At 43.4% G+C, this 14,419-nt stretch overlaps 3 non-coding genes across 3 annotated transcripts; all 3 read left to right on the forward strand.

The window, feature by feature from the left end:
- Positions 1-1,961: 1,961 nt before the first annotated feature.
- On the forward strand, positions 1,962-2,035 carry TRNAF-GAA. Its single transcript has one exon. It is a non-coding gene; the product is annotated as a tRNA-Phe (tRNA).
- A 5,535-nt stretch (positions 2,036-7,570) lies between these two features.
- On the forward strand, positions 7,571-7,642 carry TRNAA-UGC. The gene has a single exon. It is a non-coding gene; the product is annotated as a tRNA-Ala (tRNA).
- Positions 7,643-13,032: 5,390 nt separating this feature from the next.
- TRNAA-AGC lies at positions 13,033-13,104 on the forward strand. The gene has a single exon. It is a non-coding gene; the product is annotated as a tRNA-Ala (tRNA).
- Positions 13,105-14,419: the final 1,315 nt, after the last annotated feature.

The raw sequence follows: 14,419 nt of genomic DNA on the forward strand, positions 1-14,419 counted from the left end.
TAGCCAGGATGGTCTCGATCTCCTGACCTCGTGATCCGCCCGTCTCGGCCTCCCAAAGTGCTGGGATTACAGGCTTGAGCCACCGGGCCCGGCGATTTTTTTTTCCCTTCTCTATATGCTCAACTTCAAACATTTCTGCAGCATAGGCTGAGGCTGCGCTCAGCTAGGGAGAGACGTCAGGCGGCGGGATAAACCTAGAGGAATGTTGTTTCCTGTCTGGGGAGGCTCAGGCCTTACAAGAGGGAGAGGAAGAAAAAAAAAAAAGCCTGTAAGAGAATCTACATTTTTTTTTTTTTTTTTTTTTTTTTGAGACGGAGTCTCGCTCTGTCGCCCAGGCTGGAGTGCAGTGGCCCGATCTCAGCTCACTACAAGCTCCGCCTCCCAGGTTCACGCCATTCTCCTGCCTCAGCCTCCCGAGTAGCTGGGACTACAGGCGCCTGCCACCTCGCCCGGCTAATTTTTTGTATTTTTAGTAGAGACGGGGTTTCACCATGTTAGCCAGGATGGTCTCGATCTCCTGACCTCGTGATCCGCCCGTCTCGGCCTCCCAAAGTGCTGGGATTACAGGCTTGAGCCACCGCGCCCGGCCGAGAATCTACATTTTTTAACAGAAAGCCTGGACTCTCTCGGAATAGGTGACCGAGTTTGAAAACTGTCCAGACATAGGGACGGTTTTATTAAAATTCAATTTGCAAGTCGTTGTTGGCTGCAGTTATTTCCTCATTCCAGAGAGGATTGTTTCAGAAATTCGGTAAACTCTGAAATTGTTTCTAAGTTATTTAACAAGAGGAGTCCAATGTTCTCACACTTTTGATGTTATATAAGAATTTCTAGGCTGAGGTGGAAGAATTAGTTGAGCCGGGAGGCGAAAGTTGCAATGAGAGGAGATTGCCACTGCACTCCAGCCTGGCAGAGTGGGACTGTCTCTCTCTTTCTCTCTCTCTCTCTCTCTCGCTGGAATCTTCTCTCTCTATATATATGTATTTTTATATTATATAATATTTATATCATAATATATTTATATTTTTAATTTTAAATTTATATATTTATATGTATTATATATATTGCATGGTCACACTAAAATAAACATATATTTGCCGTTTCCACTCCCTGGGTCTCCGTACCACCTAAGGTGGATGTGTTAGCACTAGACTGGTAAAAGGACGAAAACAGAGAAAAAGAATTGGCTCGCTCAGGATTTCTTCAGTTGCAAGCTATAAACCTACTACCACGTTAACGTGTCCAATAATCTTCTGTTCCTTTTTGCCGTGTCATAGAAGAACAAGACAGAAAACAAAACAAAAAAGAGCCAAAAGAAGAGAAAAGAAAAAGTCTGGATAATTTCATTTTAGTTTTAGATAATTTCCCTTAGTTTTCTGAGCAGTGTTTCCATGGTGACCAAGCATGGGAGCATCTTCCTGATCTGACCTATTCCTCGCTTTTTCTTTCTTTCTTTTTTTTTTAGAGACGCAGTCTCACTGTCGCCCAGGCTGGAGTGCAGTGGTGCGATCTCAGCTCACTGCAACCTCGAACTCCCTGGTTCAAGTGATTCTCCTGCCTCAGCCTCCGAAGTAGCTGGTACTATAGGCGTGCGCCACCACTTCTGGCTAATTTTTATATTTTTTGTAGGTGGGGTGTGGTTCACCACGTTGGCCAGGCTGGTCTTGAACTCCTGACCTCAAGTGATCCATCCACCACAGCCTCCCAAAGTGCTGAGATTACAGGCGTGAGTCACCGTGCCCTGTCGTCTCGCCTTTTCTTTCCCGTCTTTTGCGGGGGAAAATTGGATCCTATTTTCGGACATAAATTGCAGCAGAACTTGTATTTTTGGATTGGCGGGAAGGTGAGTGAATGACGGGTGATACTGAAGACAACAGAATTAGGCACTGGAAAATACACTGACCTTACAAATGGCAGGTTTTACATTTTGAAGAAATGACTAATGAAACAATCCTTGGGCAGCCGAAATAGCTCAGTTGGGAGAGCGTTAGACTGAAGATCTTAAAGGTCCCTGGTTCAATCCCGGGTTTCGGCAGGTGTCTTTTGGTTATTTGCATAATTGTCTTTCCGTTATACAACACTTGCACACCAATTCCAGAGGTCTATATATAACTCCAATTTTTTGGCTGTTTTTTGAAAATTCCATAAAGGTGATGTACTTATATATGTATGTATGTTTGTATCACTCTCTCTACTGAAATCTTCCATGAAGTATTAACTGATGGCATGTAAATTATTTAAAATCTTAAATCTAGAAAGTTACTAATTTTAAAATCTAAGAAATTCCAATATGCTATAGACTGTGGCAATTACAATTCATTTCTGATTTGATGTTATTTATGTGTGTTGGGTGGGGGTATTTTAAATCACAAGAAATGTGAAGAAACCTGTAAAAGAAGAACTATGTGGTGGTGGTGGTATATTCAAGAAACATTTTGCAATTAGAAACCCCTCGGTTTGTATCTTGAGTCACCTCCATAGCTCTGCAGTTAAACTGCTGGAAAAATAACTTTTGTTTTGTTTTTTTGAGGCAGGGTCTCACTCTGTCACCCATACTGGAGTGCAGTGGTATGATCACAGCCCACTGCAGCCTCAGACTCCCTGCACTCAAGCGATCCTCACATGTCAGGGAGGATCTGAGACTACAGAAATGCAACAACAAGCCTGGCTTTCTCTGTCTCTCTTTTGTACTTTTTTTGTAGAAACTGGACTTCACTATGTTCCCCCAGCTGTTGTTGAAATCCTGGGGTCAAGCAACCTGCCCACTTCTGCCTCCCAACATGCTGGGATTACAGATGGGAACCAGCGCACCAGACCTAATTACAGGAATATTTTAAGTTTCTTATTGACAGGACATTTCTTCAGCCTGGAACCCTTGTCTAGAATATCCAAATCTTAAGTTATTTCTGTATTGGTATCCAGGAAAGAATAAAAATAAGTATTTCTTTTCTTTTTTCTTTCTTTTCTTTTGGAGATGGAGCCTTGCTATGTCACTGAGGCTAGAGTGCAGTGGAACGATCTCAGCTCACTGCAATGTCCGCCTCCCCTGCACAAGCAATTCTCCTGCCTCAGCCTCCCAAGCAGCTGGGATTACAGGCATCCACCACCATGCCCGACTAATTTTTGTATTTTTAGTAGAGACGGAATTTCGCCACGTTGGCCAGGCTGGTCTCCAACTCCTGACCTCCTGATCCACCTGCCTCGGCCTCCCAAAGTGCTGGAATTATAGGTGTGAGCCACTGTGTCCGGTCAAAAATAAGTATTTCTAAATTAATTATTCTGTCTAACATTCATGAGGGGCCCTAGAATACTGGAAATGAAAGCAAATGGGCAGGAAAGTCAAGACTCAGGTGCATGTGCCCCATTTTCCTCTTTTCACTTCAACTCCTCTCTTGAAATTCTGCGTTGGGATAATGGGCCTTTTTCATCCTGGGTTTTTTTTTTTTTAATATCTTTTCTTCTTTCAAATTTGTGTTTCATTTTCAGTGTTATTTTCCTCTTACTCCTGCATACTGTGTGAGGAGACAATAATCTACAGTACTTTCTTTTTTTTTTTTTATTATACTTTAAGTTGTAGGGTACATGTGCATAACGTGCAGGTTTGTTACATATGTATACTTGTGCAATGTTGGTGTGCTGCACCCATCAACTCGTCAGATCTACAGTACTTTCAACATCAGAACTGCAGCAAATTGTGAAAGGAAAATTGGTACCAAATAAGAAGCAACCTCAAGGTGGGGACACTGACTGTACAGGAACTAGGAATCACATACTTTATCCTTTAAGTCATTGACGCTTTCTCAACTCAGAAGCTTGTGTTTTATTTCAGTAAGAAATATTTGATAGGCTGGGCATGGTGGCTCACTTCTGCAATCCCAGCACTTTGGGAGGCCAAGGCAGGTAGATTACCTGAGATCAGAAGTTTAAGACCAGGCTGGCCAACATGGTGATACCCTGTCGTTACTAAAAATACAAAATAATAATAATGATAATAAATTAGCCAGACTTGGTGGTGGATGCCTGTAATCCCACCTACTCAGGAGGCTGAAGCAGAAGAATCCCTTGAACCCGGGAGGCAGAGGTTGCAGTGAGCCTAGATCGCACCATTGCACTCCACCCTAGGCAACAAGAGCAAGACTCTGTCATTAAAAAAAAAAAAAGGAAATATTTGATTACACAAATGGCAGCATTAAATGTTTTCTTGCCTAGCACAGTAATGATTCCTTTACATTTTGTTGAAATCGAAGGCCTAGGGTAATTCTAAGCATGATTTGTCTCTCATTCAATACCTTAAAAATAAGGCTAATAATGATTATGTAAAATGGGATGTTGTAAAGGTCTAAGGAGATCATGCATAGGAATGCATTTCTTGACTCACACCACGAGTCAGGTCCACTCGTGGTGTGAAACCTAATTACTGGCAGGCCATGTTCCATGTCCTTTGGCTCTGGGATTCTCCCAGAACAGCACCTAAATAGATAACATTGTCTCTAGACAATGCTGTCCAATCAAAAGATTATACAAGTCTTCTACTTTAGCTTCTGGGATAAAAAGAATTTTTTAAAAACATAATACAAATCATAAACGAGAGCCACTTCAGTAGTTTTAAATTTTCTAGTAGTCACATTTAAAAAATAAGCAGGCAATACTTATTTTATATCATTTTTTAATAATTTCAACTTTTAGCCAGGCAAAGTGGGTCATACCTGTAATTCCAGCGCTTTGGGAGGCCTAGGTGGACCGAACCCCTGAGATCAGGGGTTCGAGACCAGCCTGACCAATATGGTGAAACCCCGTCTCCACTAAAAATACAAAAATTAGCTGGGTGTGGTGGCGCGCGCTTGTAATTTCAGCTACTTGGGAGTCTGAGATAGGAGAATCACTTGAAACCTGGAGGAGCAGTTTGCAGTGAGCCCAGATAGCGCCACTGCACTCTAGCCTGAGACAGAGCAAGACTCTGTCTCAAAATAATAATAACACTAATAATAATAATTTCAACTTTTATTTTAGATTCAGGGGGTACATGTCCAGGTTTGTTACATGGGTATATTGCATGATGCTGTGGTTGGGGTGGGATTAATCCCATCACCTGGGTAGTCAGCATAGTATCCAATAGTTAGCTTTTCAAGTCTTTCCCCTTCTCGCCTCTGCCTCTAGTAGTCCCCAGTGTCTATTGTTTCCATCTTTTATGTCCAGTTTTACTAATATATGTAAATCACCTTGCATGTCCAAAATATTGTTTTAACAAGTAATCAATCTTAAAATTATCAGTGAGATATTTTATGTTTAAAAAATGATACTACATCTGGCCAGGTGCGGCGGCTCCTGCCTGTAATCCCAGCACTTTGGGAGGCCGAGAAGGGCAGATGATGAGGTCAGAAGTTTGAAACCAGCCTGGCCAACACGGTGAAACCCCATCTCTACTAAAACTACAAAAAAAAAAAAAAAAATTAGCCGGGCATGGTGGCACACGCCTGTAATCCCAGCTACTCAGGAGGCTGAGGCAGGAGAACGGCTTGGACCCGGCAGGCAGAGGTTACAGTAAGCCAAGATTGTCCCACTGCGCTCCAGTCTGGGTGACAAAGCGAGACTCCACGAAAAAAAAGAAAATTACGTCTTTGAAATCTGGTACATATTTCTCACTTTCAACACATCTGAACTTGGACTGGGCAATTTTCAGTACTCAATACCCATTGTGGCTAACGATAACCATATTGGACAGTGCAGATTTAAACATATACTTTACATATTTTTAGGTTTTCAAAATTGAGTATGTATGACAGAGTATGTATGTCTTCAAAATTAAAAGTTTAATTTCTCAGAAGAATGCTGTGTTAAATGAGCTCATCCTACAGATTATATGCAAAAAACATGTTGTTGGTAGATAGCCTGAAAATAGCTACAGATACTTAATTATTTAACATTCTCCCATTTTTATCAGGCAACCTTCTTATTATGAATTCCCAAGAATCCAATAGACGGCCAAGTTTCTCTTGGTGTAACACAACATAAAGATGAAGGAGTTTCTGCAAACTGTGCTAATATTGCTTTTACAGCATCAAAGAGCCAAGATAATCCTTCCCATCATTTACATGCACACACAGACAGAGTTAGGCAGGCAAACACACATGAATACACATCAGTTTTGTATATAACAATTTTCTAGTTTCTCCTTCAGTGAAATCTATCATTCAGTGTTTCCTATTTTTATTCTAGAGATCCCATCAGCCAACTGAAAAGCCAAGTCTGCCACACAACTTGCAATCTGCCAGTTTTTAAAGGCATCAATGTTGTTTTGTTAACATTGGCAAAGGCTCGTATATGGGCAAACCAGAATGAGCAAGAGTTAATAGTCACTAGAAATTTGGTGCTGAGAAATGGGTTTTCTTCTCATATTCTTATGTAGTTCAAAGGACACACAATAAGTTCCAAGATTCAAGAACTTCTTAGGAACAAACTTGTTTGTTGACTACAAATATCACGAATAGGTTTCTAATTTCTATATCTCAAAGTACACTTAAAAGTCTTTATTCATCCTCCATGTAATGTGTCTACTACTGCTAATGCTTACAAATCCCAGGCTGGAGACGGAGTTAATTGCCTGAGTTCTCTATGTAACATCCTCACAAACGTGCCCCACAGATACTTTAAATTTAGTATGAGCCAAACTAACTCATTTCCATCTTCCAATCTATCTCCCATTCCTAAAAGCTGTTAAAACCTCTCCCCTTTTCTGCACCTGCCTGTGTTTGGCAATAGACTTTGTTTTTTTAAACCATTCTTCAATCCTGTTTGTATTTATCTTCGATCTTATTCTCATAATTCAACCCTTCTCTCCATCCCCATAGCCGTTTTTCATTTACGCCTTATGAATCCCTTCCCCTCCCCTTCCCTCCCCTCCTCTCTTCTCTCTTCTCTCCCCTTCCCTTCCCTTCCCTCCCCTCCCCTCCCCTCTCTGTTGCCCAGGCTGGAGGGCAGTGGCGCAATCATAGCTCCCTACAACCACCAACTCCTGAGCTCAAGCCATCCTCCCTCCGCAGCCTCTGGAGTACCTGTGAGTACAGGCGTAAGACGCCACACCAGCTAGGGACACTTATGAAAACATGCTGAGTGCCTCGCTCTCAGGTTTTCTTCTGATTGTGGCTTTCCTCCACCAAATCTTACCTTTAATATTCCTATTGAGCAAACAACAATTATGAAGCGTTTTAGGCAGGGAAAGGCTGAATTTCAATGTCTTCGTGTGGTATCTGGAAGAAATCAAAAGAAACGAAAACCAGAACTTGATTCTTGCCAAGCATAATAGAAGGAGACCCGAAGAACTCAATGACTTGAAGCCACAATGGAAACTTCTTGTAGTTATTACCTGACACTTTTCTAATCTTTTGTTTTTCATTTCAAGTCCTACATAGTATTCTAAAGAATCTGTATCCCCCGTTAGTACCAAGTATCTCCTGCTCAGAACGGCTCTCCACACTCCATAATGCTGACCACTACTACCAGCATGCTCAAGGAGAGTCTCAGGAAATGAAAGTTACCTCCTGGAAATTATTACAAACAGCCCTTTAAGCAAGGGGGTGTAGCTCAGTGGTAGAGCGCATGCTTTGCATGTATGAGGCCTCGGGTTCGATCCCCGACACCTCCATGTGATGGTTTTGCTCTGCAGTTCTCAAGCAGCCGATTTCTGCCTTCTCACATTTTTCTATCCTATTTCTGCACAAATAGACAGTAAAAATGTAGCCCAATGCTCAGCCTCGAACTATCTCCACTGGCTATGCTGTGAGCCTCAACATCACCTAAGGCTATTGCGACATCAGAAGGAAGACAAACAAGAAATCAGGGGGAAAGAAGAACGGAATCGCAACAGGGTCTCTGGAAACCAAACAAAAGCGTGCACATTCACAGGCGGCTCGCATTCGCTCCCATTTTGTACTATGATTAAGGAGACGCCAAGACAAAGGAGAAGAAGGAAGAAAAGCGCTCTGCAGGCATCTATTTTTTTTTTTAAGTTATTTTTGTTTTCTGGGTTAAAGAACAGAGCGAAAGCCTCTGTCCACTGATTTCTCCACCAGTCTCTCCTTGTTGACCTGAGCAGAGAGCGCAGCCACCAGTGTGATCCGGTACTGAGACAAGCTGCTGTGGCTCTCCAGCCGCTTGAGATGGGAATGGCAGGACACTGGACAACCGAACGAAGACCATAGGGGAATTAGAGGCCTTCAACGTGCGAGAAGCAGAAACCAATACGGATCAGCATTCCGTACTAATATTCCATAAGACTGATTTGTATTCCTGTATTTCCTCAGCCACTCCGTTTTCCTCGTTACAATAAAATATTGCCTGGGAACTTCTGGTAACAGCAAACGGGGGCCCCATATAAAAAACTAGGAAAAGATTTTCTGTCACGATGGAAAATACATGCAGACTAAAAGGTAAGTAGATCACAAGTGTATTCGGCACTTCCTGCCCTGGGAAAAACCAGACAAACTTTTCATGTTCTTTCTCGATCCATCTGATTACATCTGCTTTTTTTGGAGAGGGAACTCCCAAGAAATCCTATGCACTCATGATATCTTTTAGGGTTTCCAGTGATGTATGATTTCCAAACTGCTGTTCTCTCTGTACGTATTTCCTGTTGAATTAAAGTGTCTTTGAGAGGCAAGAGAGTATGACGTTTGTTCCTAGTCCACCAGCCTCTCAGGCTGGCATGATAGATACACTCTATGAGGCTGACATGACCTTACTTGCTTCTTTTGTGCAGTGAAAATGTCTATAACCAGCATCCAGGAGGGATACCATCTGGTGAAACCTGCTTAGCTGAGGACTGGCCGTGTATGTGCCTCCAGACCAATCATATGTTTGTTTTGAGATATATTTTTTGGAGGAAGGTAATACACACATGCCATGTATTTTCTTTTTGTTTCATACATTTCCTTCTTTAATTTCCTGATATCCATTGGTTTTCTCCAGGCAAACGGTGGCATGTTAGCCACAGTGGACACTGCACAGGAGAGCAAGGGGTGGGGGATTTGGGTGCTGCAAGCAGAATAACAAATTTCAGGCCCAACTTTAGGTCTATTGAATCAGAACTGCTGAGTATGGGGCTCAGCCTCCTGTGTTTGAATAAGCCGTAAGTGACTCTGATGCTAAAGTTTGTGAAGCACTGCTCTAGAAGTTTCAGGAGGTCCCAGGGTCAGGCACCTGCTGAGGAGGAAGAATTGGTCCTGGGGTTCCCTACCTATTCTCAATCAAAAACTCAAACCGGCCGGGCGCGGTGGCTCAAGCCTGTAATCCCAGCACTTTAGGAGGCCGAGACGGGCGGGATCACAAGGTCAGGAGATCGAGACCATCCTGACTAACATGGTGAAACCCCGTCTCTACTAAAAAAAAACAAAAAAACTAGCCGGGTGAGGTGGCGGGAGCCTGTAGTCCCGCTACTCGGGAGGCTGAGGCAGGAGAATGGCGTGAACCCGGGAGGCGGAACTTGCAGTGAGCTGAGATCCGGCCACTGCACTCCAGCCTGGGCGACAGAGCAAGACTCCGTCTCAAAAAAAAAAAAAACTCAAACCTAGGAAAGTCAGTGAGTATTGTATTCATCTTATGTCAGGGCTGGGGTTTTACCGTTTCTTTGACCCTTTGAATATTTTAGGTAACTTTTCAGGTCACGCACAACAGACTGATTTTCCTCTGGAAGAACTGACAGGAATTCTCATGAATCAGGAGACTCTTCTGAGCTGAAATACCTGGAGCTTTCTCAAGCTATTTGGGCCCTTCAATTTGAAACCCAGGCTTGGACGATTCTAAGCCCTATGACAGAGAGTAATCATTTTCTCTCCACCTTCAGGGTGGGGACTAACCCTCAGGGTTGGGAGTACTGCTGTCTCTTCAGCCCCCACCAATTCTACCAATGCTCTGGTTGTTAAAATCCAGTGTATGCATGAAATGTAATAAAAGTATCTTCGCAGCAGTAAGTAGAGAGTTCCTTGTTGTGAGTAGACCATTCCTCTTCCTCCTTGGAAAAAATTCTCTATCCACTTTCCACATTTCCACGTTTGTCTCTTCCTCTACACACACACCTCAGCTGCTGCTTTATTTCCACCTGTCTCATGTGAGGATCTTCTTTTATGTAGTAACCTTGGCTTTTCCCAGTGTTCGTGCTTCCACGAGTTGGATGTAAGTAATATAGGAGCACACTGCAAAAGTGTAGGTGATACTGTCCAGAAAGGAACCCGAATTTCAGAGGCTTGCTGATGTAGAAGGAAGCCAAGATATTAGACTCATAGAGCTTCCCTTTGCTAGGTAGGTTGAAATCTGGACACCCTGAATTCCATAAAAACAAGGTAGTACTCCTTCTGAAAACCCTCTTAAGTTTAAAATATACTGGGACTGCCCTACCTTTCTTGTTTCCCATGACTTGTATTCCAAGCTTGACAAGCTAAAACAAAGACAAAAGCAAAGAACACTCTTCCTGTCTATAACAAAGGGGCTTAAGCAGGAGGGTCTCTCTTCCTGGTTCAACACTCTTCCCTCGCGAACAGTAGGGATTGGAAATAGGCGGCTTCTCTGTCCTTTCCTCGGAAGCCACCAATACCACCCACCTGTACCAAAACTCAAGAGCACCCGTGATCCCCACTGTCCGAGTCAGTAAAGGAGCTGCGAGGCATTTTCAATGCCGCGACTGCCTTAAGCAAAACGAGAGAGATCTTGAGGGAAAGTGTTTTCAGTTCACTTCTACAGGGAATGAGCCCTCTCGCTTATCGCGGACACCGAGAAAACGCAGCGGAGATGGGCTTCCAGGCTGCACTCCGCCTCCCGGCCCACCCAGATCCTCTGGCAGCGTCGGGCGCTCGCCCACTTCGCTTCTCCTCCGCCTTTGCCGCCGCAGCCGTAGGTTGCGCGTCCCACCGCGTCCCTGCTTCCCTCTCGAGCTCTTTTCGCAGGCGGTCCTCGTTCTCTCCATCCGTCATTTCTTGAATGTCAGAACTGGAGCAATAGCGTCCCCAAGACGAAATCCATGCTGGGTTTCGAGACCACGGTGCTGGCCCAGGCGCTGGCGAGGGTAAGGACGGGCAGCGACCCACGCTCCTGGGTCTTCATTTCTAATAGCTGGGAATTCCACTTTCTCACCTCCTCACCTGCACCTAAATCCCCCGAGGCGGTACTGACCCTTCTGTTTTAGTATCCACCTACGTTAACTCTTGATAAAAGAGTACAGCCCTTGAAGGAAGAGGGAAAAGAAATTTGAGAAGGGATAATTTAAAACAAGCTTTTTGGTTTGAAATTATTTCAAACCTACAGAAAAGTTGCAAAAATAATACAAAGAACTACCATACACACGTTACTCAGATTTAGCAATTCCCGGTATTTTGCCACAATGATTCTCCTCTCCCTTTACTTCTAAATACACACACACACTATTATTTTTCTCATGGACTTTATTTTTATTTATTTATTGAGACAGGTCTTGCCCTCTTGTCCAGGCTGGATGGAGTGCAGTGGTGCGATCTCGGCTCACTGCAACCTCTGCCTCAGGGTTCAAGCGATTCTCCTATCTCTCCTTCCCAAGTAGCTGGGATTAGAGGCATGCACCGCTACGCCAGGCCAGTTTTTGTATTTTTAATAGAGACAGAGCTTCACCATGTTGGCCAGGTGGTTCTGGAACTCCTAACCTCTGGTGATCTGCCCGCCTCGGTCTCCCGAAGTGCTGGGATTACAGGCGCGAGCTACCCCTGCGCTTCTGTGTTCTTTTAAATCATCCCCATCATTCTGGCACAGCAAGATATCTTAGGTTCATCTTGTAGTTTTCCTGGCACAGTCCTGGAATCAGTGTAGTTGATAATAGTAGCTACTTTCTATTAGTATCTCTGGTTCCTTTTAGTAGAGAATGGTATTTGAAAATCAAAATATAGAGTTATCTTGCTCATTGTTTCTCAGGTATTTCTTCGAGGCCCAGTTAGCAGACAGATCTGTAGGGAAAATGTACTTTTTGTTTTCTTTTTTTTCTCTTTCTTGAGACAGAGTCTCAGTCGCCCAGACTGAGTGCAGTGGCGCGATCTTGGCTCGCTGCAACGTCCTCCTCCCGAATTCAAGCGATTATCCTGCCTCAGCCTCCCGAATAGCTGGGACTACAGGCGCGGCACCTACACCCGGCAAAGTTTTGTATTTTTAGTAGATACGGGATTTTGCCATGTTGGCCAGGCTGTTCTCGATTTCTGACCTGAAAGAAGTGATCCACACGTCTCAGCCTCCCGAAGTGTTGAGATTACCAGCGCGAGCCACTGCGCCCGGCTATGTATAATTTCATACTGATGCCTCCAATTCCCATCAACTCCAACAGGACTATTCTTTACCTTCTTTTTCTTACAGTGACAACCTGGTTCCAACAACACACACACTCTCACACACTCATTTTCCCAGTCCTAAAATTCACACAAAATCTCAGAATTCCTACAGCTTTAGCTCTACAAAAAATAACCCTCATACATAGAATTTAAGATTTCTTTCCTCTTCTTTTTGTGCTTACAATTAAACAACGAACTGTGTAAAACATTTTCTTAAATCAGTTATTTCAATGGGGTTATGTTATTGTTTCGCAATGCAGTTTTAATTTGCGTCTATTTGTATTGAATTTTAGGGTATTTTCACACACACTTGAGTCAGTTTTATTTTTTGACTATGTGAGACTAACATGCTTCCAAGAGTCAAAAGAATACGGAATATTATAATCAGAAAATTTGCAAGAGAATGTTGTATGCCAGGACACACTCAAATGACTGAAATGGAAGTAGCTCCAGGAAATCTAAGGCAATGGGGAGCCCACCTTGGGGTGAGTTGATCTTGGGCTGACCACAAATCAGGAACAGTGCCTTTATTTGTACTATTAAGCTGCCTTTCTTTTGGTGTAGCGGGTCCTAAGACAGGAAACGCTTCCTGTAGGAAATTAAGAGTGGAATTAGAAACATGAAGATTGTCAAGACAGAGCCCAGACTCAGACTGTAATAGTCATGAAAGTATTCTCTGAAACAATAGCTTCGTGGAGGGGGTGTAGCTCAGTGGTAGAGCGCGTGCTTAGCATGCACGAGGTCCTGGGTTCAATCCCCAGTACCTCCAGGTTTTCTTTTCTTCCCGGGGTACTAGTAAGAAGCGGCCCGTGATAATCCCCAACTTTAAAATTTTCTGTCTGTCAAGGTGAATTGTGTTGGCATTTCTCTGTCATACACAGAGGTGACTCGTGTTTATTCTTTTAAATCTATTTGCTGCTTAGGGTTATCCACTTATATTTTCTAAGCTGTCCACCAATTACTAACATGGACCATGCACGAGGGAAGCAAGTAGTATTCCTGGCCATGCAGCCGATTTCTAGTTGTAAATGAAATCGTCAGGAACCATGGAACTGTGCGGCCCAAGTCTGATTTCAGATCGGAAGCTAAAAGCCTCAAGTCCTTTTCTGTTTCTTCTTTTAACTCCCTCAAACCAGGTTGCAGAAGCCCTACAAGCTTTCACTAAACGATTACACGGCCGGTGGTTGACAGTTTGATGTGCTGGTGGTCACTTTTTCCATTAGAGACCCACATAGTTTGAAACTTAAACTATTTAACTACAAACACAGGGCAAATGATGAAAAGATAGCAGTCATCTCAGCTGAAATTTGGTGGAAGTAAAAAGCACTTCTCTGGGTCCTCTGAGGAAGTTTCTGGTCTGAGATGCAAACACTCTGAACTCCAGGAACCAAGATCAGTATAGGAGAAAGCTCATTTTGTTGTTTTTCATACATAAAAGTAATGAACGTTTATTCTTCCAAGCCCAACGGATCCTTTTCTACTTCATTGTACTTACTCTCCGGAAATAATCTCCTTCTAAGCTAGGGAACAACCCATATCTCCAGATTAGAGCTCTTTTTAGAGTTTCGGATTCTGGCATTACAGTACTAAGCAGAAGTCCACAGGGAAATACTCTGCAAGCATGTTAATACTAACTTGTTAAAAGAAAATCTGTTTTATTTTCAGCTTTATTTCATGCCAACAAAGGGGGAAAAAATAAGTTACTAAACACCCAGAAGGCAGAAAAGCGACCTCTCTCCATCTGCAGGAGCCAAGCAAGCCTGTTGGCTTCTGTATGCATCCTTTCTTTTACTCACTTTCTAAATGCTGTAACGGTCCACCATCTACCAGGGGGTCACAAGTCATCGCTAAACTCAATGTGAGGTCAGCCCACTCGACTTGTGAGGGGTTCACTTATATTGCCTCTGCACCTGTAATAGGACTAAGAAGACGGTGGCTGCACACTTAGTTAACACCGGTTGTACCGCGACTTCGCCTTGCTGCAGCCGCTGTGCAGCTCTGCAGAGTCCTGAGCCAAGAGCTGGACGTGAGGAGTAAAGGAGCTCGTTGCAAACGCCAGGAAGAATTTCTTTAGGGTGAGGTTG

The sequence above is a fragment of the Colobus angolensis genome, unplaced genomic scaffold (genome assembly GCF_000951035.1).
Source record: "Colobus angolensis palliatus isolate OR3802 unplaced genomic scaffold, Cang.pa_1.0 Scaffold237, whole genome shotgun sequence".
NCBI lineage: Eukaryota > Metazoa > Chordata > Mammalia > Primates > Cercopithecidae > Colobus > Colobus angolensis.